Source organism: Erythrolamprus reginae, chromosome 2, assembly GCF_031021105.1.
Source record: "Erythrolamprus reginae isolate rEryReg1 chromosome 2, rEryReg1.hap1, whole genome shotgun sequence".
NCBI lineage: Eukaryota > Metazoa > Chordata > Lepidosauria > Squamata > Dipsadidae > Erythrolamprus > Erythrolamprus reginae.
Window position 1 is genome coordinate 26,291,539 of NC_091951.1, and position 25,521 is coordinate 26,317,059.

At 46.0% G+C, this 25,521-nt stretch overlaps 1 protein-coding gene and 1 pseudogene across 2 annotated transcripts in view; both read right to left on the bottom strand.

Annotated features, from left to right (window-relative positions):
* LOC139160075 (zinc finger protein 135-like) overlaps positions 1–21,446 on the bottom strand; it is a 47,481-nt gene extending 26,035 nt beyond the window's left edge. Inside the window, exon 1 of one of the 2 annotated variants that reach the window (XM_070737607.1) lies at positions 21,411–21,446. The gene's annotated coding sequence lies outside the window, so the exon portion shown is untranslated. Of the gene's footprint in view, positions 1–14,585; positions 14,650–21,410 lie in introns of those variants that run through there. The other variant, XM_070737606.1, reaches the window with a different exon arrangement.
* Positions 96–23,718, bottom strand: LOC139160084 (zinc finger protein 850-like; annotated as a pseudogene).
* Between the last annotated feature and the right edge of the window lie 1,803 nt (positions 23,719–25,521).

Consider the following 25,521-nt stretch of genomic DNA (forward strand, 5'->3'; position numbering starts at 1 on the left):
CAAATGAAATTCAAGCACTCTAAAGTCATCTATTATTCCTCACATAGATTACCTTGTGTGCAATAAGGGATGATTTATGCTTGAAGTAATCTCCACACACTGCACATTTCAACGATTTGTCCATGGTGAGAATTTTGCTGAGATAGGACATTCAGTGGGGTTTCTTTCCTGTGTGAGTCCTCTGGTGTGTCACCAGGCTGGAACTATGACTAAAACGTCTCCCACAATTAGGACACTCAAAGGGTTTCTCTCCTGTGTGAGTTCTCTGGTGTGTCACAAGATTAGAATTCGGACTAAAACTTTTCCCACAGTCAGGACATTCAAAGGGTTTCTCTCCAGTATGAGTCTTCTGGTGTCTCATCAGGCTGGAATTATCACTAAAGCGTTTCCTACAGTCATGACATTCAAAGGGTTTCTCTCCTGTGTGGGTCCTCTGGTGTGTCACCAGGCTGGAACTCTGACTAAACCTTTTCCCACAATTAGGACATTCAAAGGGTTTCTCTCCTGTGTGAGTCCTCTGGTGTGTCACCAGGCTGGAACTATGACTAAAAGTTTTCCCACAATCTCGACATTCAAAGGGTTTCTCTCCTGTGTGAGTCCTCTGGTGTGTCACCAGGTTGGAATTATCACTAAATCTTTTCCCACAGATAGGACATTCAAAGGGTTTCTCTCCTGTGTGAGTCCTCTGGTGTGTCACCAGCCTGGAACTATGACTAAAAGTTTTCCCACAATCTCGACATTCAAAGGGTTTCTCTCCTGTGTGAGTCCTCTGGTGTGTCACCAGGTTGGAATTACCACTAAAGCTTTTCCCACAGATAGGACATTCAAAGGGTTTCTCTCCTGTGTGAGTCCTCTGGTGTGTCACCAGGCTGGAACTATGACTAAACATTTCCCCACAATCTCGACATTCAAAGGGTTTCTCTCCTGTGTGAGTCCTCTGGTGTGTCACCAGGTTGGAATTACCACTAAAGCTTTTCCCACAGATAGGACATTCAAAGGGTTTCTCTCCTGTGTGAGTCCTCTGGTGTGTCACCAGGTTGGAACTCTGACTAAACCTTTTTCCACAATTAGGACATTCAAAGGGTTTCTCTCCTGTGTGAGTCCTCTGGTGTTTCCCCAAGCTGGAACTCTGACTAAACCTTTTTCCACAATTAGGACATTCAAAAGGTTTCTCTCCTGTGTGAATGCTCTGGTGTGTCACCAGGTGGTAACTCTGACTAAAACTTTTCCCACAGTCTGGACATTCAAAGGGTTTCTCTCCTGTGTGAGTCCTCTGGTGTATCACCAGATGGGAATTACTACTAAAGCTTTTCCCACATATAGGACATTCAAATGGTTTCTCTCCTGTGTGAGTCCTCTGGTGTTTCACCAGGCTGGAATTATCACAAAAACCTTTCCTACAGAGAGGACATTCAAAGGGTTTCTCTCCTGTATGCATGGTCTTGCGTCTCAGAAGGTGGGAATTACTAATGAAACCTTTTCCACAATCTCATAAGATTTCTCCATGGAGTGAATCCTCTGACGTATTACCAGGTGGGAATTATGATGGAAAGTTTTCCCACAATTTGGACCTTGAATGGGTTTTTCTCCTTTATGATTCCTCTGATCACCAAGTTGAAATTATAACTGAAAGTTTTCAGTGATCAGGGCATTCAAAGTATTTTTCTCCTATGTGAGTCTTCTGGTGTGTTACCAGGCTGGAATTGTGACTTCCATAAGCAGGACATTAAGAGAATTTGTGCGGTTTTTAAAAAAAGGGGGGCAATGCCTTGTTTAGTGGTTTTAATTCCAGTCATTTTTTGCTCACAGGGAGACGCCTGCATTATTGTTTGTTCTACGTGACTTGACTTTCCTGTTTCCTCCCCACTGACTTCCAGATATTTCCCTCTTTTGCTGAATGAAAAATAATCTCCCTTCACTTTTCACGTAATGTATCCTTGACTTCTGCACAATCGGCTTATTGTTTCTTGATTTTCTCTCTTTTTTTCTAACAGTTGCTGAAGGAGAAGCAGCATTGGGTGATTTTCTGAAGGAAATGGAAAATAATTTGATTTCTGGCTTGATTTTCTTCCCTTTTCAACGTTGCTTGTTATGTACAGTTGTCCCAAGTGCTCTTATTGCCATCCTCTTTGTCTGTAAGATTCAAAGAAAAGTGTAACTTTAATCTATATGTATAGAAAGATGTCTCTATGTGTATAACTCTGGAATGACTTGAGCAATTTCAACCAAACTTGCTACACAGCTTACTGTATGGAAATAAATATTGTGGAGGTAAGATATCGCTAACACCCTGACATAGGGGAAGGTTTGGTAGGGAAGGTTTGCCTATTTGCCGATGACGCTAAAGTGTGCAATAGGGTTGATATTCCTGGAGGTGTCTGTAATATGATAAATGATTTAGATTTACTAGATAAATGGTCAAAGCAATGGAAACTGCAGTTTAATGTTTCCAAATGTAAAATACAGTAGAACCTCGACATACGAGGTGCTCTACTTACGAGGATTCCGAGATACGAGCTGGGAGAGGAGAGACATTTTTGCTCGACTCCCGAGCTCACATCCGGGATACGAGCCAAGAAGAGCTGGGCTGGCTTGCTTTGCTTCCGAGTTGATGCAGAGCCGAATAAAGCGTCACGCCCCTCTGACGCTTTCGGCGGCTTCCGAAGCGACGCTGGGCTCTTTTGCCGCCAAAAGCGTCAGGGGGGCGTGACGCTTTATTCGGCTCTGCATCAGCTCGGAAGCAAAGCAAACCAGCGCGGCTCTTCTCGGCTCGTATCCAGCTCTTGGTGAGTCCTTGGCTTCTGCTGGGGGTGCAGAAGCGGGAGGGGGGGAGCAAAAACAACGGACGAGCACTCGCTGCGAGAGAGGTGGGGGGGGAGGGGGGAGCAAAAAAACCTGATGAACACTCGCTGCGAGAGAGATGGTGGTGGGGGAGCAAAAAAACCTGACGAACACTCGCTGCGAGAGAGATGGGGGGGAGCAAAAAAAACTGACGAACACTCGCTGCGAGAGAGATGGGGGGGAGCAAAAAAAACTGAGGACTACTCGCTGCGAGAGAGATGGGGGGAGCAAAAAAACCTGAGGACCACTCGCTGCGAGAGAGATGGGGGGAGCAAAAAAAACTGACGAACACTCGCTGTGAGAGAGGTGGGGGGGAGCAAAAAAAACTGAGGACTACTCGCTGCGAGAGAGATGGGGGGAGCAAAAAAAACTGAGGACCACTCGCTGCGAGAGAGATGGGGGGGAGCAAAAAAACTGACGAACACTCGCTGCGAGAGAGATGGGGGGGAGCAAAAAAACTGACGAACACTCGCTGTGAGAGAGGTGGGGGGGAGCAAAAAAAAACTGAGGACCACTCGCTGCGAGAGAGATGGGGGGGAGCAAAAAAACTGACGAACACTCGCTGCGAGAGAGGTGGGGGAGGAGCAAAAAAAACTGACGAACACTCGCTGCGAGAGAGGTGGGGGGGAGCAAAAAAAACTGACGAACACTCGCTGCGAGAGAGGTGGGGGGGAGCAAAAAAAACTGAGGACCACTCGCTGCGAGAGAGGTGGGGGGGAGCAAAAAAACTGACGAACACTCGCTGCGAGAGAGGTGGGGGGCAGCAAAAAAAACTGACGAACACTCGCTGCGAGAGAGATGGGGGGAGCAAAAAAAACTGACGAACACTCGCTGCGAGAGAGGTGGGGGGGAGCAAAAAAACCTGACGAACACTCGCTGCGAGAGAGATGGGGGAGCAAAAAAAACTGACGAACACTCGCTGCGAGAGAGATGGGGGGAGCAAAAAAAACTGACGAACACTCGCTGCGAGAGAGATGGGGGGAGCAAAAAAAACTGAGGACCACTCGCTGCGAGAGAGATGGGGGGAGCAAAAAAAACTGACGAACACTCGCTGTGAGAGAGGTGGGGGGGAGCAAAAAAAAACTGAGGACCACTCGCTGCGAGAGAGATGGGGGGAGCAAAAAAAACCTGAGGACCACTCGCTGCGAGAGAGATGGGGGGAGCAAAAAAAAACTGAGGACCACTCGCTGCGAGAGAGATGGGGGGGAGCAAAAAAACTGACGAACACTCGCTGCGAGAGAGGTGGGGGAGGAGCAAAAAAACTGACGAACACTCGCTGCGAGAGAGGTGGGGGGGGAGCAAAAAAACCTGACGAACACTCGCTGCGAGAGAGGTGGGGGGGAGCAAAAAAAACTGAGGACCACTCGCTGCGAGAGAGGTGGGGGGGAGCAAAAAAAAACTGACGAACACTCGCTGCGAGAGAGGTGGGGGGCAGCAAAAAAAACTGACGAACACTCGCTGCGAGAGAGATGGGGGGAGCAAAAAAAACTGACGAACACTCGCTGCGAGAGAGGTGGGGGGGAGCAAAAAAAACTGACGAACACTCGCTGCGAGAGAGATGGGGGGAGCAAAAAAAACTGACGAACACTCGCTGCGAGAGAGATGGGGGGAGCAAAAAAAACTGACGAACACTCGCTGCGAGAGAGATGGGGGGAGCAAAAAAAACTGAGGACCACTCGCTGCGAGAGAGGTGGGGGGAGCAAAAAAAACTGAGGACCACTCGCTGCGAGAGAGATGGGGGGGAGCAAAAAAAACTGACGAACACTCGCTGCGAGAGAGATGGGGGGGGAGCAAAAAAAACTGAGGAACACTTGCTGCGAGAGAGGTGGGGGGAGCAAAAAAAACTGAGGACCACTCGCTGCGAGAGAGGTGGGGGGGAGCAAAAAAACCTGAGGACCACTCGCTGCGAGAGAGGTGGGGGGGGGAGCAAAAAAAACTGAGGACCACTCGCTGCGAGAGAGATGGGGGGGAGCAAAAAAACTGACGAACACTCGCTGCGAGAGAGGTGGGGGGGGAGCAAAAAAAAACTGACGAACATTCGCTGCGAGAGAGGTGGGGGGGGAGCAAAAAAAACTGACGAACACTCGCTGCACTTTCCCTGCGAGAGGCGGGGGGAAAAAAAGCAAAAAACCCCTTGTAGCGTTCGTGCCCGCGCTCGTCCCATCAGCACAAAGGGAGGGAAGTCAGAGGGCGTGGGATGGAGAGAGAGAAAGAAGGGAAGGAAGGAAGAGAAAGAGGGAGGGAAAGAGAGAGGGAGAGGGGGGAGAAAGAGAGAGAGTGAGAGATGCTCAGTGAGCCTTTCTTTGAAGTTGCCTTTCTTTCTTTCTCTCTTTATTTTTCTCTCTTGCTCTCTTGCTCTTTCATTCTTCTTTCTTTTTCTTTCATTCTTCTTTCTCTCTCTTGCTATCTTTCTTTCTCTCTTTCTTTTTCTCTCTTGCTTTCATTCTTCTTTCTTTCTCTTTCTTTCTTTCTCTCTTTCTTTTTCTCTCTTGCTTTCATTCTTCTTTCTTTCTCTTTCATTCTTCTTTCTTTCTCTCTTTCTTTTTCTCTCTTGCTCTTTCATTCTTCTTTCTCTTTCTTTTTCTCTCTTGCTCTTTCATTCTTCTTTCTTTCATTCTTCTTTCTTTCTCTTGCTTTCTTTCTTTCTCTTGCTTTCTCTCCTTCCTTCCTTCCTTCCTTTCCTCCCTCCATTTCTTGCTTTCCTTTTCCTTCCTCCCTTCTTTCCTCCCTCATTCCCTTCTTTCACTCCTTCCTCTCTTACTCTCCCCTTTCATAAGTTTCCTTGCTTCCTTCCTCTGTTCCTGTCCCTTCCCCCTTTCTTTCTTTCTTTCTTTCTTTCTTGCTCTTTTTCTTTCTCTCTTTTACCTTCCCTTCCTCTATTTCTTCTTTTCTTTCTCCTTCCCAACTTCTTCCCTCCCTCCCTCCCTTCACTCATTCCTCTCTTATTCTCCCCTTTCATAAGTTTCCTTGCTTCCTTCCTCTGTTCCTGTCCCTTCCCCCTTTCTTTCTTGCTCTTTTTCTTTCTCTCTTTTACCTTCCCTTCCTCTATTTCTTCTTTTCTTTCTCCTTCCCACCTTCTTCCCTCCCTCCCTTCATTCATTCCTCTCTTACTCTCCCCTTTCATAAGTTTCCTTGCTTCCTTCCTCTGTTCCTGTCCCTTCCCCCTTTCTTTCTTTCTTTCTTGCTCTTTTTCTTTCTCTCTTTTACCTTCCCTTCCTCTATTTCTTCTTTTCTTTCTCCTTCCCACCTTCTTCCCTCCCTCCCTCCCTTCACTCATTCCTCTCTTACTCTCCCCTTTCATAAGTTTCCTTGCTTCCTTCCTCTGTTCCTGTCCCTTCCCCCTTTCTTTCTTTCTTTCTTTCTTTCTCTTTCTTGCTTTCTTTAAAGGAAGAGAAAGAAAGAGAGAGAGAGAGAGTGAGAGATGTTCAGTGAGCCTTTCTTTCTTTCTTTCTTTCTCTTTCTTTCTCTTTCTAGCTTTCTTTAAAGGAAGAGAAAGAAAGAGAGAGAGAGTGAGAGATGTTCAGTGAGCCTTTCTTTCTTTCTTTCTTTCTCTTTCTTGCTTTCTTTCTTGCTCTTTTTCTTTCTCTCTTTACCTTCCCTTCCTCTAAACTTTCTTACTTGGCTGATTTTAATTTTTCTGCTTGCAGGCAAGTTGGCTTCCGGTTTTCTCGGTGGGAAAAAAGAGATCTCGGTGGTGTCGGTGTTTAGAGCGAGCATGGCTCCAAAAAAGGCCGCTGAGAAGAAGAAGAAGGTGATGATATCCATAGAAGCGAAGCAGGAGATAATCAATTTGCACGAAAAAGGGACTCGTGTTGTTGACCTTGCAAGGAAGTTCCAACGCAGCACATCCACCATCTGTACAATCCTGAAGCAGAAGGACATCCTTAAAGGTGTTAAACCAGCAAAAGGTGCGACAATAATTTCCCAACTCAGGACGTCTGTTCATGAAGAGATGGAGAGGTTATTGCTAATTTGGATAAAAGAAAAGGAGCTGGCCAGAGATACAATAACAGAGGCGGTCATCAGCGAGAAGGCTCGTGCGATATTCGCCGATCTGAAGAGCAATGAACCATCCTCGTCGGGAGATCCAGATGAGTTCAAGGCAAGCCATGGGTGGTTTGACAGGTTCAGAAAAAGAAGTGGCATTCACTCAGTGGTTAGGCATGGGGAGGCAGCGAGTGCAGTCATCAAGGCAGCGGAGGAGTTTATTATGCGTTTTGCTAGCCTGGTTGAAAAAGAAGGCTATGTCTCTCAACAGATATTTAACTGTGATGAGACTGGGCTGTTTTGGAAGAAAATGCCCCGTAGGACTTTCATTACTGCTGAGGAAAAGAGCCTGCCAGGACATAAGCCCATGAAGGACCGTCTAACCCTTGCATTGTGTGCAAACGCGTCGGGTGACTGTAAAGTGAAGCCACTTCTCGTGTACCATTCGGAGAATCCTCGCGCGTTCAAGACGCACAAAATTCTAAAGGAAAGACTCCATGTCCTGTGGCGCTCCAATGCAAGGGCATGGGTAACGAGGCAGTTCTTTGTGGACTGGGTAAATCTTGCTTTTGGTCCTACGGTGAAGGAATATCTTTTGGCTAATGAACTCCCCCTACAAGCCTTACTGCTGCTCGACAATGCTCCAGGCCACCCACCTGCTCTTCAAGACGACATCCTTGAAGAATTTCAATTTGTGAAGGTTGTCTTTCTCCCACCCAACACGACTTCAATCCTGCAACCAATGGATCAGCAGGTCATAGCTAACTTCAAGAAGCTGTACACGAAGCATCTGTTCCGCCGATGTTTCGATGTAACAGAGAACACCAACTTGACACTGCGTGAGTTTTGGAAGGATCATTTTAACATCGTTTCTTGCCTTAACATCATTGACCTTGCCTGGCAAGAAGTGTCAAGGCGAAACTTGAACTCGGCGTGGAAGAAGTTGTGGCCTGCTGCTGTTGCACCAAGGGACTCTGCTGAGCCCGAGGGTGAGACCGAGGACATCACCGAGACTGACACCCCATTGGAGGAGATTGTGTCACTCGGTAAGTGTATGGGTCTGGAGGTAGACGAGGGTGACATCAATGAGCTTGTCGAAGAGCATGAAGAACCGCTCTCTACAGAGGACCTGAAGGCGCTCCATGACATGCAACAGATGGATCTGACCCAAGAGATGAGCAGCAGTGAGGAAGAGATGCAGGAACCACAGAAAGCCATTCCTACCAGTGAAATCAAAGCGATGCTAGCGCAGTGGGAGAACGTTGTCAGTTTTGTGGAAAAAAATCACCCAGAGAAAGTAGCCACGAGTCGTTCAGCTGCACTGTTCAATGACACCTCATTGACTCACTTTCGCAACATTTTGAAAAGCAGGCAAGAGCAGATGTCATTGGATAAATTTCTTATGAAAAGAGCTGCTCCAAGTGAAAGTGCAGCCAAAAAGGCAAAAACAGATGATTAGGCTACTGTGTACATATGTAAATTTAAAAGTTTAAGAAAGTTTACAAGTTAAGTGAAAGAAACTTCATTATTCATTTATATGTACATGTACATTTCTTCATTAAAAACATGTATTTTTGCATAATTTAAACTAACTTTGTGATTTTTTTGAGGGCTGGAACCAATTAAAATTATTTACATTAATTCCTATGGGGAAAAGTCGTTCGAGATAAGAGCTGCTCGACTTAAGAGCACAGGTCCGGAACGAATTAAACTCGTATCTCGAGGTACCACTGTAATGCACTTGGGGAAAAGGAATCCTCAATCTGAGTATTGCATTGGCAGTTCTGTGTTAGCAAAAACTTCAAAAGAGAAGGATTTAGGGGTAGTAATATCTGACAGTCTCAAAATGGGTGAGCAGTGTGGTCGGGCAGTAGGAAAGGCAAGTAGGATGCTTGGCTGCATAGCTAGAGGTATAACAAGTAGGAAGAGGGAGATTGTGATCCCCTTGTATAGAGCGCTGGTGAGACCACATTTGGAATACTGTGTTCAGTTTTGGAGACCTCACCTACAAAAAGATATTGACAAAATTGAACGGGTCCAAAGACGGGCTACAAGAATGGTGGAAGGTCTTAAGCATAAAACGTATCAGGAAAGACTTAATGAACTCAATCTGTATAGTGTGGAGGACAGAAGGAAAAGGGGGGACATGATCGAAAGATTTAAATATGTTAAAGGGTGAAATAAGGTTCCGGAGGGAAGTGTTTTTAATAGGAAAGTGAACAAAAGAACAAGGGGACACAATCTGAAGTTAGTTGGGGGAAAGATCAAAACCAACGTGAGGAAATATTATTTCACTGAAAGAGTAGTAGATCCTTGGAACAAACTTCCAGCAGACGTGGTTGGTAAATCCACAGTAACTGAATTTAAACATGCCTGGGATAAACATATATCCATCCTAAGATAAAACACAAGAAATAGTTTAAGGGCAGACTAGATGGACCATGAGGTCTTTTTCTGCCGTCAGACTTCTATGTTTCTATGTTTCTAAGAGGTAAGTGAGGACTACCTGTGCAACCAAAAATGCCAAAAGGTCCTCAATAGGTATTTTTCAGGAAGTGCTGGATTAAGCACAATTGAACCTGGTTAATACAGGGATGGGACAGAAAATACCGTAATCATTGTCAAGACATGGAAATAAAAAACTTGTAAATGTTATTCATCTATCATTTTCAAGACACGTTTGGATTGCAAACTTGATATCAAGAGGGCAATATCAAGATATAATGAGAGACTTTAACTTCCCTGATATCAACTGGGAGGCAAATTGTACAGGAAGTGGGAGGCTGAACAGATTCCCAACTAACTTAGCTGACAACTTTGTCATCCAAAACGTAGAGGAGGGAAGTAGAAGAAAAACTATACTGGACCTAATTCTTACTGGTAGAGAAGAAGTGACAGAGCGCGTTGAAGTAGTAGTAGTAGTAACAGCAACAACAACAACAATAATAACAGAGTTGGAAGGGACCGGGGGGGGTGGGTGTCTCCCATTTTTTCTTGTAATTTTATCATAGTTTCCTGAATTGCCAGGAGCGTAGTTTGCATTTTTTGTGAGGCATTACAGTAGAACCCGGACTTACGACATTAATTGGTGCCGGAAGGAGGCTCGTAGGTCGAAACGCTCGTATGACGAAACATTGTTTCCCATAGGAAACAATGGAAAAGCGATTAATGCGTGCAAGCCCGAGAGCTGAGGCGGCGGTAGCGGCGGCGGCGGCGGCTGCGGGGAGTCCAGCACTGCCTGAGCTGTGAAGGTAAGGGCCAGGGAAAAGGGAGCCAGGCTGCTTTTTCTTTCCCGGGGGAGCGGGCGGGAAGGGCGAAGCCTCTAGGCTGATTCGCCTTCCTCCGCCGCCGCCAGCCGAAGCGAGTTGCTGGGCTGCGCGTGGCGGGAGAAGCCAGGACAACGCCGGAGCGCTGGGCAGCACTACCGCCGCCGCCGCGGGGAGAGGTGGGCATGTGGGCTGGCGGCATTGGGCTTGGTGGAAAGTCCGGGGGCAGCTCCAGCGACTCCCCTCCCGTGGCTGCTGTTGAGGCGGCAGCGGCGTCCGCCTCCGGCGCGTGGCTCTCTCTCCATTCTTCTCTTTCCCCCTCTCGGGCTCCGAATGCGGCGGCGGGAAGAGGAAACGAGGCGCAAGGCAGCGCGTCTGCAGGAACGGGTGGTGGGGTGCCGTTCTTGTCCTCACGGCGCAAAGCCACACAGTCCCGGATCGCTTGCTTCCCCGGCCAGCAAGCCGGCTGCCTGGGAAAGCGCTGAAAGCTGAAAGACAGCCGGCTTGCTGGCCGGGGAAGCAAGCGATCCGGGACTGTGTGGCTTTGCGCCGTGAGGACAAGAACGGCGCCCCACCACCCGTTCCTGCAGATGCGCAGCCTTGCGCCTCGTTTCCTCTTCCCGCCGCCGCATTCGGAGCCCGAGAGGGGGAAAGAGAAGAATGGAGAGCCGCGCGCCGGAGGCGGACGCCGCTGCCGCCTCAACAGCAGCCACGGGAGGGGAGTCGCTGGAGCTGCCCCCGGACTTTCCACAAGCCCAATGCCGCCAGCCCACATGCCCGCCTCTCCCCGCGGCGGCGGCAGCAGCGGTAGTGCTGCCCAGCGCTCCGGCATTGTCCTGGCTTCTCCCGCCACGCGCAACTCGCTCCGGCTGGCGGCGGCGGAGGAAGGCGAATGCGGCTTGGAAGCTGGGAGGGGGGCGGAAGAGCTAAGTGGCCAAAGACGTTCCGCCCCCCTCCCAGCTTCCAAGCCGCATTCGCCTTCCTCCGCCGCTGCCAGCCGCGGTTCCGAGTTGGGGGGGTGGGGGGGTGCTTGGAAGCCCCCCAGGCCGGCTGTGGTCTTTTAAAACAGCCCCGCCGCTTCTCAGCTGACTCCTGAAGCGCGGAAGTTCGCCTTTGGCTTTTGGCTTCAGGAGTCAGCGGAGAAGCGGCGGGGCTGTTTTAAAAGATCGCAGCCAGCGTGGGGGGCTTCCCAGCACCCCCCCGAACCCGGGTTGGGGGTTCGGGGGGGTGCTGGAAATGTCAGGGGCGCACGGGCGGTTGCGCGCGCTCCCTATCTCCCTGCTAGCCCACTCGGAATACAAAATAAGAAAAGCCTTTGCCGGCGACAGTCCCCCTAACAGCGTTGGGATCCCCCCACCCCCAGCAGAAGCCAAGGACCCCCAGAGTGGGGCGGCAGGGGAGGCGACAGCCTCTCCGCTCACCAAGTGCCAGGATACGAGCCGAGAGGAGCCGGGCGCTGGCTTGCCTTCCTTCCTTCCAGCGTCGCTTCGGAAGCCGCCGAAAGCGTCAGGGGGGCGCGGCTCCTCTCGCCTCGTATCCCGGATGTGAGCTCGGGAGATGAACAAAAATGTCTCTCCCCTCCCAGCTCTTATCTCGAGCAGCTCGTAAGTAGAGCTGCTCGTATGTCGAGGTTCCACTGTACGTGATTTATTTCCCCCCAGCATGCTGTCTATTGATCTTTGAGTTGATGGTGATGCTGTTGGCAGTGTAGGGTTGGAACATGTCTTCTTTGTTGTGGTAGTTGACATTTAACTGCCTTAATAACTTCACTCCACTCTACCATATATTTTAATCTCTCACTTTACTCTAAAAACCACTTTTCTTTTCAAATTGTTATTTTCCAGAGTATTCTTAGCTTGTTCCTATATAATCGTGTAGTACTTATAGTTAGCAGGCTTAGCAGTGCAGATAAATCAACAACAATAATAACAATAACAATAAGAGTTGGAAGGGACCTTGGAGGTCTTCTAATCCAACCCCCTGGCTAGGCAGGAAACCCTACACTACTTTAGAAAGAGGGTTATCCAACATCTTCCAGTGTTGGAGCATTTATAACTTCTGGAGGCAAGCTGTTCCAGTGATTAATTGTTCTAACTATCAGGAAATGTCTCCTTAGTTCTAAGTTACTTCTCTCCTTGTTCAGCTTCTACCCATTGCTTCTTGTTCTACCCTCAGGTGCTTTGGAGAATAGGTTGACTCCATCTTCTTTGTGGCAACCCTTGATATATTGGAATACTACTATCATGTCTCTCCTGGTCCTTCTTTTCATTAAACTAGCCATTCCCAGTTCTTGCAGCCGTTCTTCATATATTTTAGCCTTCAGTCCACTAATCATCTTTGTCGCTCTTGTCTGCACTTTTTCTAGAGTCTCAACATCCTTTTTGCATTGTGGCAACCAAAACTGAATGCAGTACTCCAAGTGTGGCCTTACAGCATTACAGTGATACCTCGTCTTGCAAACCTCGTCTCCATACAAACTTTTAGTGGTACAAACCCGGTGTTTAAGATTTTTTTGCCTCCTCTTCCGAACTATTTTCACCTTACGAGCCGCCACCTTTGGGATTTCCCTGAGCCTCCCCTCACTGGGAAACCCCAAGTCCTGACTTCCGTTGCCACCCGAAGTGCCCGTTTTTGCATTGATGGGATTTCCCTGAAGCTCCCCCCGCTGGGATTCCTTTCATTTGTGCTAGTGCTGCTTTGAATCCCAGTGAGGGGAGCCTCAGGGAAATCCCAGCAATGCAAGAACGGGTGCTTTGGCTTGCAATGGAAGTCCGGAGGTGGGGATTCCCAGCGGTGCAAGCCAAAAGGGGTGACTTTTGGGATGGGGTTCCACGCATTATTTGCTTTTACATTGATTCCTATGGGGGAAATTGCTTCGTCTTACTAACTTTTCTACTTACGAACCTGGTCACGGAACGAATTAAGTTCGTAAGATGAGGTATCACTGTATATTATAAAGTGGTATCAACCACTTTGCCGTGGTTACAGTGGCCAAAAAAGCTAATGCAATCATAGACTAGAATAACAGAGGAATACAGACAAGTTTAAGTGAAGCGTTAGTATCAATTTATAATGCTTTGCTAAGACCACAGTTGGAGTACTGCAAACATTATTAAACATTTGTTGAGACTCCATAAAGAGCCCATAGAAACATAGAAGACTGACGGCAGAAAAAGACCTCATGATCCATCTAGTCTGCCCTTATACTATTTCCTGTATTTTATCTTAGGATGGATAAATGTTTATCCCAGGCATGTTGAAATTCAGTTATTGTGTATTTACCAACCACGTCTGCTGGAAGTTTGTTCCAAGGATCTACTATTCTTTCAGTAAAATAATATTTTCTCACGTTGCTTTTGATCTATCTGAGGGCACATGCGGTGTTGCCCTATGTCAGCTACAAATGCATGTGCACACTGGCCAGCTGATTTTTGGCCTTCCCTACATGGGAGGCCATTTTCACCCTGCCCAGGCTTCAGGAAAGCCTCCAAAGACTTTGGGTGACAAAAAATGGACCCAACAGGCCTACTGGAAGTCCAGAAGCTTCAATGAGGCCTGCATGCATGCAAGGGAGGGGGCAGCATGCGGGAGGTTTCGTACACATGCAGTGGGGTGGGCATTGCATGATGGGTGTGGGCTGTGCGTACGCACCCTTTTGGAACCCCCAGCAAAGATAGGTTCACCATCACTGCTCTAGTCTAATGACAAGAAGATCTAGGGGTGACACGATAGCAGTGTTCCAATACTTGGGGGCTGCCACAAAGAAGAGGGGCAGGGTCAACCTATTCCCCAAAGCACCGAAGGCAGGACATGCAACTGGATGGAAACTAAGCAAGGAGAAAAGCAGCCTAGAACTACGGAGAAATTGCCTGACACCCAGGACAATCAGTGGAACAGCTTAGTCTTCAGAGGTTGTGGGTGCTCCATCACTGGAGGCTTTTTAAAAAAAGTTTTATTAGTTTTCAAAAAAAATTTAAAACAAGCAAGCAAACAACAAAAATAGATAAATAAAAAAGGATAAAAAAACAACAACTACAACAACAAATATAATATTAGCAAACATTCAGTATTGCTGCATTGCTACATCGCATATTTCATTAATTCCTGGAGGCTTTTGAATGGAGACTGGACAGCCCTTTGTCTGAAATAACATTGCCTCTCCTGCTTGACCAGAGGGTTGGAATAGAAGACCTCTAAGGATCCTTCAAACGATGTTCCTCTGTTACTCTCCTCTAGTGATGGAGCATCCACCACTTCTGGAGAATCAACCTTAACTTCAAAGAGGCACTTTAAATCTTCTCACCAGCAGAAAGTTGCAGCCACCAGTTTCACAGCCTGCAGCACCAGTGGGCTTAAATTTGGGGAGGGGAAAAGCCTGCAGCAGCTGACACGCTTCAGCCCGGTTGCTTCTCTGCTTCCAGGCCGTGGAGGAAACCAAACAGCCCGACTTGCTCCCGGACTCTCCTTCCACCCCCACCCCCCTCCACTCACCTTCCCGCTGCTGCTTCGATCCCTGGCAGAGAAAAGCCGTTCTGCGCGCCACCTTTCTCCCATGAGTGATCCGGAAGAGGAAGTTCTTCTGCGCTTCTTCTCTTCTCTCCTCCCATCCTTTCTAGCAATGGAGTACTCGATGGTTTTAACTCCACTGTTAAAAGGCTATGCATTTTTCAAACGCAGATGTTACCTACCTGATTGCCATCTCCAGATACCGTAGGAGGCAGAAAATCACGCTTATCCCCGCTCTACTACCTAAGGCGCTTGCAAGATGTTTTCACTGTTTTAATCCTATCAAGGTGGTTTTGACTTCTAGCAACCGACCTTTGCATCTGAGTCTAGTGAAATATGAGGCTATTTAGCTTACGAAGATTAGGTGTGCAAAGAAAAGGTCATGATGTGTGTTCTCTCCCCCAGAATTACAGAATAAGCTGTTTTGGGGTGGGGGTTTCCTCAGTGGAGATCAAATACTTTCTATACCCCAAATCTTTAAGACTTATTTAAGGTGGCTCCCAAGGATTTAGGATATGGCAGCACCACCAGGTGAGATGCCCTAGCGCAGTGATGCTGAATCTTTTTGGGTTGGCATACGAAAACGAAGGTCACATGGAGGTAAGTCTTGCAGATGCATGCCCACACCCATAATTCCATACTTCCACCCCTGTATGCCTTTCTATTTATTTTATTTATTTTTTAGATTTATATGCCGCCCCTCTCCGCGGACTCGGGGCAGCTCACAGCAAAATATAACAAATAATACGGCCTTCCCCAGTCCCCTGGAGCAGTGTTTCCCAACCTTATCAACTTGAAGATATTTGGACTTCAACTCCCAGAATTCCCCAGGCAGTGAATGCTGGCTGGGGAATTCTGGGAGTTGAAGTCCAGATATCTTCAAGTTGCCAAGGTTGGGAAACACTGCCCTGGAGGCTTAAAAAAGACTATTTTCCAACTCCCGGTGGGCCCAAAAGACCCGAAAACCATTGGCTTGTGCAGGACAAGAGCTCGCGTGCCCACGGATATGGCTCCGGGTGCCACTTATGACATGCATGACATCACGACTCTAGGGGAGCCAGCTTCACTCCTACTGGTCAGAGCTGCATCCAAGAGCACATAGGGGAGGAAATTGTGTATCTGCTAAAAGCTGTTTGTCCATGCCATGTGACGAATAGATCAGAATGGAGCTCAAATAGTGGAATACTACCCTTTGCCTTCTGTAAATTTAACAGAACCAAAAAAGAATTAGACATGGTGTTGGGAACTACCTGAAGATTGGAAAACTACATTTTGCATTTTACTTACTCCAGCTCAATATGTAGATTATTTTTCAGAGTATAAGATGCACCTTTCCCACACCAATAGAGGGTGGAAATTTTGGTGCATCTTATACACAGAATACAGCCATTTTTGGCCTCCCAAAGTCCCATGTCCAATGGCAAAAAAAAAAAAAAAGGTGAAAAATGGATTCATTTTTTTTGCCAAAAACAGGGTGCACAGAGGTTTGGGGCTTTTTGCAGAGTGCTCCTGGAGCCGTGAAGGGCAAAAATCTTTTTTCTTACCTCTTTAAAATCTTGGTGCGTCTTATACACCAGTGCGTCTTCTGAGACAAAAAAATTGTGGACGAAAATCCACAAATGGTTACAAGAAATAACACAAAGAAAGATAGAATTGTTACCGGAATTGTTCCTATTGGGAATATTTAAAAAGGAATATAGTAAAGCAAAAAACCCCCCTAATATTATATCAAGAGTGCAGCCAGAATTACCTTTGCCCAATACAGTATTAGAAAAATAGAGGAACCCCCCACCCCCACCCCAGAAAAAGAAAGTAGTAATTAATAAAATATATAATTGTCCAGAAATGGACAAACTGATGATGGAATTAAGGGGCCAAAAAGATTTTGAGTATTATGAAATAAGGGCACATTGGCACCGATGGATTGAGTTAAGAAATAGTAATAAATAGATCACAAAAGATACATAATAGCTAGTAAAACAAAGAATATAAATATGTAAATATTAATGGTTTGAATAGGGACTTTGTGATTGTACGAATTAACACAAATATTACAGTAATTAATTAATATGCATATTATTACAGGAATTAATGAAATATCCAATGTAGCAATGCAGAAATACTGAATGTTGCTGATATTACAATTTTTTTGTTTGTCCTTTATTTTTTTGTTGTTTGCTTGTTTGTCAGTTTTAAAAAAATCTGAAAACTAATAAAACTTTTTCAAAAAAGAAAGAAAGAAAAGATCCACCAAAAATTCCTTTTTGAGGAATTCCACTATATCTACAAAAGGTAATATCCAGAAGCTTCTGCTGATAACCAGAAACTAGTTAATTAGCAATTTTCTTTTTCTGTCCACCTACAAATGTAATCCTAAGGAATGTTTGAGAAAAATGAATCAGGCCAAAATTCAAAAAATCAATCTCTCACCAACAATTTCAATGAGAGATCACAAATGAAATTCAAGCACTCTAAACTCATGTACTATTCCTTACATAGATTACCTTGTGTGCAATGAGGGATAAAATATACCAAATAGTATAAGGGCAGAGTAGATGTGTATAAAATACACAAAATAGTATAAGCACAGACTAGTTGGACCATGAGGTCTTTTTCTGCCATCAATCTTCTATGTTCCTATGATTTATATTTGAAGTAATCTCCACACACTGGACATTTCAAAGATTTGTCCATGGTGAGAGTCCTCTGGTATATCACTAGGTTGAAATTCTGACTGAAACTTTTCCTGAGATAGGACATTCAATGGGTTTCTTTCCTGTATGAGTCCTCTGGTGTTTCAACAGGCTGGAACTCTGAGTAAAACTTCTCCCACAGTCAGGGCACTCAAAGGGTTTCTCTCCTGTATGAGTTCTCTGGTGTCTCACCAGGCTGGAACTCATACTAAAGCTTTTCCCACATATAAGACATTGAAAGGGTTTCTCTCCTGTGTGAGTACTCTGATGTGTCACCAGGCTGGAATTCTGACTAAAACTTTTCCCACAATCAGGACATTCAAAGGGTTTCTCTCCTGTATGAGTCCTCTGGTGTATCACCAGGTGGTAATTCTGAATGTAACGTTTCCCACAGTCTGGACATTCAAAGGGTTTCTCTCCTGTGTGAGTCCTCTGGTGGATCACCAGGTGTGAATTCTGAATATAACGTTTCCCACAGTCAGGACATTCAAAGGGTTTCTCTCCTATGTGAGTCCTGTGATGTTTAACCAAGCTAGAATTATTACTAAAACCTTTCCCACATATAGGACATTCAAAAGGTTTTTCTCCAGTGTGAATCCTCTGGTGTTTCACTAGGCTGGAACTATGACTAAAAGTTTTCCCACAATCTCGACATTCAAAGGGTTTCTCTCCTGTGTGAATCCTCTGATGTGTCACCAGGCTGGAATTATCACTAAAGCTTTTCCCACAGATAGGACATTCAAAGGGTTTCTCTCCTGTGTGAGTCCTTTGGTGTTGCACCAGGCTCGAATTATAACTAAAACATTTCCCACAGTCAGGACATTCAAAGGGTTTCTCTCCTGTGTGAATTCTCTGGTGTTTTACCAGGCTAGAACTCTGAGTAAATCTTTTCTCACAATCAGGACATTCAAAGGGTTTCTCTCCTGTGTGAGTCCTCCGGTGTCTCACTAGGCTTGAATTATCACTAAAACCTTTCCAACAAATAGGACATTCAAAGGGTTTCTCTCCTGTGTGAGTCCTCTGGTGTTTCGCTACGCTAGAATTATCACAAAAACCTTTCCTACAAATAGGACATTTAAAGGGTTTCTCTCCTGTGTGAGTCCTCTGGTGTATCACCAAGTAGGAATTCAGACTGTAACATTTCCCACAGTTAGAACATTCAAAGGGTTTCTCTCCTGTGTGACTCTTCTGGTGTTTCACCAGGCTGGAACTCTGACTAAATCTTTTCCCACAATCAGGACATTCAAAGGGTTTCTCTCCTGTGTGAGTCCTCTGGTGTCTCAACAGGCTTGAATAATCATTAAAGCTTTTCCCACAAATAGGACATTCAAAGGGTTTCTCTCCTGTGTGAGTCCTCTGGTGTATCACCAGGTGGGAATTACGACTGAAACCTCTCCCACAGTCAAGACATTCAAAGGGTTTCTCTCCTGTGTGAGTCCTCTGGTGTATCACCAGATGGGAATTCTGACTGTAATGTTTCCCACAATCGGGACATTCAAATGGTTTCTCCCCTTTGTGAGTCCTCTGGTGTGTCACAAGGGTGGAATTCTGACTGAAACTTTCCCCACACTTTGGACATTTATATTGTTTGCCTCCTGTGTCAGTCCTCTGGTTTGTTATGAGACTGGTATTCTGACCGAAACTTTTCCCACACTCTGGAAACTCATATGTTTTCTCTTCTGTGTGAACCCTCTGGTGTTTCACCAGGCTGGAATTATCACAAAAACCTTTCCTACAGAGAGGACATTCAAAGGGTTTCTCTCCTGTATGCATGGTCTTGTGTCTCAGAAGGTGGGAATTACTAATGAAACCTTTTCCACAATCTCATAAGATTTCTCCATGGAGTGAATCCTCTGACGTATTACCAGGTGGGAATTATGATGGAAAGTTTTCCCACAATTTGGACCTTGAATGGGTTTTTCTCCTTTATGATTCCTCTGGTCTATCCCCAAGTTGAAATTATAACGGAAAGTTTTCAACGATCAGGGCATTCAAAGTATTTTTCTCCTATGTGAGTCTTCTGGTGTCACCAGGCTGGAATTGTGACCTTTCCATAATCAAAACATTAAGAGAATTTGTGCGGTTTTTAAAAAAGGGGGCAATGCCTTGTTTAGTGGTTTTCATTCCAGTCATTTTTTGCTCACAGGGAGACACCTGCATTATTGTTTGTTCTACGTGACTTGACTTTACTGTTTCCTGCCCACTGACTTCCAGATATTTCCCTCTTTTGCTGAATGAAAAATAATCTCCCTTCACTTTTCACGTAATGTATCCTTGACTTCTGCACAATCTGCTTATTTGTTCTTGATTTTCTCTCTTTTTTTTCTAACAGTTGCTGAAGGAGAAGCAGCATTGGATGATTTTCTGAAGGAAATGGGAAATAATTTGATTTCTGGCTTGATTTTCTTCCCTTTTCAACGTTGCTTGTTATTTACAGTTGTCCCAAGTGCTCTTATTGCCATCCTCTTTGTCTGTAAGATTCAAAGAAAAGTGTAACTTTAATCTATATGTATAGAAAAATGTCTGTGTGTGTATGTTCCAACATAACTCTGGAATGACTTGAGCAATTTCAACCAAACTTGGTACACAGCTATTGTATGGAAATAAATATTGTGGAGGTAAGATATCGCGAACACCTCTCAGTGTGCATAATTTATTTATTTATTAGATTTGTATGCCGCCCCTCTCCGAAGACTCGGTGCGGCTAACAACAATAAAAAAGACAATGTAGACAAATCTATTATTAAAAATAATCTTAAAAACCCCCAATTTAAAAACCAATCATACAAACAAGCATACCATATATAAATTCTATAAGCCTAGGGGGAAGGGAAAAATTTTCAATTCCCCCATGCCTGACGACAGAGGTGGGTTTTAAGGAGCTTACGAAAGGCAAGGAGGGTGGGGGCAACTCTGATATCTGGGGGGAGCTGGTTCCAGAGGGTCGGGGCCGCCACAGAGAAGGCTCTTCTCCTGGGTCCCACCAAACGACATTGTTTAGTCGACGGGACCCGAAGAAGGCTCACTCGGTGGGACCTAACCGGTCGCTGGGATTCGTGCGGCAGAAGGCGGTCCCAGAGATATTCTGGTCCAGTGCCATGAAGGGCTTTATAGGTCATAACCAACACTTTGAATTGTGACCGGAAATTGATCGGCAACCAATGTAGACTGCGGAGTGTTGGTGTAACATGGACATGCCTTGGGAAGCCCATGATTGCTCTCTCAGCTGCATTCTGCACGATCTGAAGTTTCCGAACACTTTTCAAAGGTAGCCCCATGTAGAGAGCATTACAGTAGTCGAACCTCGAGGTGATGAGGGCATGAGTGACTGTGAGCAGTGAGTCCCGGTCCAGATAGGGCCGCAACTGGTGCACCAGGTGAACCTGGGCAAACGCTCTCCCCCACCACAGCTGAAAGATGTTTCTCTAATGTGAGCTGTGGATCGAGGAGGATGCCCAAGTTGCGGACCCTCTCTGAGGGGGTCAATAATTCCACCCACCAGAGTAATGGACGGACAGATGGGATTGTCCTTGGGAGGCAGAACCCACAGCCACTCCGTCTTATCTGGGTTGAGCTTGAGTCTGTTGACACCCATCCAGACCCCAACAGCCTCCAGGAACCGGCACATCACTTCCACTGCTTCGTTGACGGGACTGCTGAAATGTAAAAGACTAAATTATACCCAAAATGTGAAGTCACAGTACTTTTTACAGTGATAGTGTGCATTTTGGATTCAAGATACAGCCTGTTGTGCCTTCAAATGGCTTGTAATGTACAGCACTGTGGTAATGGCTTGCAGTACTCCTATATTAGAGTGGGGCTCCCTCTTATAAAGGATTGGGCTAAATACATACCTGGGCTATGCCGGGTTATCAGCTAGTTGTATATAAAATGGTTGGAGATGATGTAAACAGAAAAGTATATATTGCCAAGAAAAAAGAACCATGTCCTTATACTAGAATAATCATTTACAATATTGATGACTCATTTGACACTTGGACCACTACTGAGGTCCATGTTCAAATATCCATTTAATTAAATTCGGTTGCTTGGTTGGGTCAATGAGAAATTCTTAGCCATGCAAAGTGTTATCAAAGAAGTGGTAAGTGAGGACTACCTGTGCAACCAAAAATGCCGAAAGGTCTTCAATAGGTATTTTTCAGGAAGTGCTGGATTAAGCACAATTGAACCTGGTTAATACAGGGAGGGGTGGGACAGAAAATATTGGCAAGACATGGAAGTAAAAAAACTTTTATTCATCTGTCATTTTCAATACACGTGTGGATTGCAAACTTGATATCAAGAGGGCAATATCAAGATGTAACGGGAGATTTTAACTACCCTGATATCAACTGGGAGGCAAACTGTACAGCAAGTGGGAGGCTGAAGAAAACCTATAGTGGACCTATTTCTTACTAGTAGAGAAGAAGTGATAGAGGGAATTGAAGTAGTAGTAGTAGTAACAAAAACAACAACAATAATAACAGAGTTGGAAGGGACCTTGGATGTCTTCCTTTTCCCCCCTGTAATTTTATCGTAGTTTCCTGAATTTCCAGGAGCATAGCTTGCATTTTTTGTGAGGCATTACCTGATTTCTTTGCCCCCAGCATGCTGTCTATTGATCTTTGAGTTGATGGTGATGCTGTTGGCAGTGTAGGGTTGGAAGATTTCTTCTTTGTTGTGGTAGCTGACATTTTAACTGCCTTAATAACTTCACTCCACTCTACCATATATTTTAATCTCTCACTTTTCTCTAAAAACCACTTTTCTTTTCAAATTGTTATTTTCCTATTCTTAGTTTGTTCCTATATAATCATGTACTACTTATAGTTACCAGGCTTAGCAGTGCAGATAAATCAACAACAATAATAAAAATAACAATAGTTGGAAGGGACCTTGGAGGTCTTCTAGTCTTCAACCCCCTGGCTAGGCAGGAAACCCTACACTGCTTCAGAAATATGGTTATCCAACATCCTTCAGTGTTGGAGCATTTATAACTTCTGGAGGCAAATTGTTCCAGTGATTAATTGTTCTAACTGTCAGGAAATTTCTCCTTAGTTCTAAGTTGCTTCTCTCCTTATTCAGCTTCCACCTATTGCTTCTTGTTCTACCCTCAGGTGCTTTGGAGAATAGGTTGACTCCTTCTTCTTTGTGGCAACCCCTGAGATATTGGAATACTACTATCATGTCTCCTCCCCTGGTCATGCCCAGTTCTTGCAACTGTTCTTCATATGTTTTAGCCTCCAGTCCCCTAATCATCTTTGTCGCTCTTGTCTGCACTTTTTCTAAAGTCTCAACATCTTTTTGTATCATGGTGACCAAAACTGAATGGAGTATTTCAAGTGTGGCCTTACCAAGGCATTATAAAGTGGTATTAACACTTCACATGATCTTGATTCTACCCCTCGGTTAATGCAGCCTAGAACTGGGTTGAAAGGGAGCATTGAATCCTAGTGTATGTCGCAGTGGCCAAAAAAGCTAATGCAATAAGGCTATAATAACTGGCTATAAAAGCTAAGGCTATAATAACAGAGGAATACAGACAAGTTTAACTGAAAGGTTTATTTATAATTTATAATTTATAATGCTTCCCTAAGACCACAGTTGGAGTACTGCAACCATTATTAAACAGAGAGAAGAGCAGCAAGGAAGATTAGGGGCTTGGAAGCTGAAACAAATAAAGACCAGTTGCAGTAATTTGTGCCTGTGATAGCACGCAGAGCCATATCTGAGGGCACATAAGGCATTCCCCTATGTCAGCTTCAAATGCACGTGCATGCTCGCCAGCTGATTCTTGGCCTTCTGGAGGGTGTAGGGAGGCCATTTTCACCCTTGCTCAGGCTTCAGGAAAGCCTCCAAGGACTTTGGGTGACAAAAAATGGACCCAACAGGCCTACTGGAAGTCTGGAGCCTTCAGTGAGGTCTGCGCACATGCAGGGGAGGGGGCAGCATATGGGAGGTTTTGTACACATGCAGGGGGGAGGGCATTGCATGAGAGGTGTGGGCATGTGTGTATGTACCCTTTTGGCACCCCCAGCAAAGATAGGTTCACCATCACTGCTCTAATCTAATGACAAGAACAATTAGGGGTGACACAATAGCAGTGTCCCAATACTTGGGGGCTGCCACAAAGAAGAGGAACAGGGTCAACCTATTCTCCCAAGCAACTGGATGAAAACCAAGAAGCTCTGGAGGGAAGCCATTGCCAAAGAATCAACCTTAACTTCAAACAGGCACTTTAAATCTTCTCACCAGCAGAAAATTGCAGCCACCAGTTTCACAACGTGCAGCACCAGTGGGCTTAAATTTGGGCAAGAGGGGAACCTGCAGCACCAGCAGCTGACACGCTTCAGCCCGGTTGCTTCTCTGCTTCCAGGCCGTGGAGGAAACCAAACAGCTACCGGACTCTCCTCCCACCTGCCCTCAACTCACCTTCCAGCTGCTGCTTGGATACCAGGCAGAGCAGAAAAGCCGCTCTGCGCGCCACCTTTCTCCCATGAGTGATCCGGAAGAGGAAGTTCTTCTGCGCTTCTTCTCCCCTCCCATCCTTTCTAGCAATAGAGTACTCGATGGTTTTAACTCCGCTGTTAAAAGGCTATGCATTTTTCAACACAGATGTTGCCTACCCGATTGCCACCTCCAGATACCGTAGGAGGCAGAAAAACACGCTTATCCCCTCTCTACAACCTAAGGCGTTTGCAAGATGTTTTCACTGTTTGAATCCTATCAAGTTGGTTTTGACTTCTAGCAACCGACCTTTGCATCTGAGTCTAGTGAAATATCAGGCTATTTAGCTTACGAAGATTAGGTGTGCAAAGAAAAAGTCATGAGGTGTGTTTTCTTCCCCAGAATTACAGAATAAGCTGTCTTGGGGTGGGGGTTTCCTCAGTGAGAATATGCTGCTGTGCTTGCTCCTACAGGATCTTTGTGGATTCCAGCGCATTGCCTCCGCCAAGCCAAGGATGTCATGACATCAGTCCCTGGATCCGGTCCCAGAAATGGCGAAGGTGATTCCCCAGATAGAACAGTGACCAATTCAATCCTGTTGTGCCAGTCATCCAATGACATGGAGAGATGTGAAGAACTTGACCGCCAAATTGTAGTGCTGCAGCAGCAGCAAGCAGACCAAACCCCCGAGGACTTATGCACTGCCATTTTTGCAGGTTTAACTGTAAATTCCTTAGCTACCATTTGTTTTTGTTTGTCAATAGCTGCCCTCTGGCAACAGCAGTTGTCATCCCACCCAAACATTCATTTGAACAATGAATGAAGCAAACCTATGGGTGCAGCTAGTTAACATCACACAAAATGTTTTTTGCTTATCTGAAGCATATGATATGGAAAATTTGCTGTCTACATGTCTAATCCATTTTCCTCTCTTCTGCAGTAATTCAAAACTTCACTGGCTTGGGTGGATTTTTATTAAATGGGAATTTTAATTATGGGACTATATCTAATTGTCGCTCCAAGTCTTCGGAGAGGGGCGGCATACAAATCTTACAAATAATAATAATAATTGGAGGTTCGCTGCATACCGTGTTTCCCCGAAAGTAAGACAGTGTCTTACTTTCTTTTTATCCCCAAAAGCCCCACTATGTCTTACTTTCGGGGTATGTCTTATATTGGGAAAAAATTGTCGAATTTTTTGTTTTAACCATAAAATTAACATTTATTAACAACCTGAACAGCGGCGCGGAAGTGGGCAGGAGGCGGTGCTCATTAAGATCAGAGGGAGGTGGCAGACGCGGCGATGTATGGAGAGGGGGACGGCGCAGGCGTGGGCAGGAGGCGGCGCTCATTTGGATCAGACGCAGGCGGCAGACGCGGTAACGTATGGAGGGGGGGTGGGTCGGAAGTGGGCAGGAGGCGGCGCTCATTAAGATCAGAGGGAGGTGGCAGACGCGGCGACGTATGGAGAGGGGGACGGCGCAGGCGTGGGCAGGAGGCGGCGCTCATTTGGATCAGACGGAGGCGGCAGACGCGGTGACGTATGGAGGGGGGCGGGGCGGAAGTGGGCAGGAGGCGGCGCTCATTAAGATCAGAGGGAGTTGGCAGACGCAGCGACGTATGGAGAGGGGGACGACGCAGGCGCGGGCAGGAGGCGGCGCTCATTAAGATCAGAGGGAGGTGGCAGACGCGGCGACGTATGGAGAGGGGAACGGTGCGGACGTGGGCAGGAGGCGGCGTGCAGCTAGATGAGAGGGAGGCGGCAATACCCCCGTGTTTCC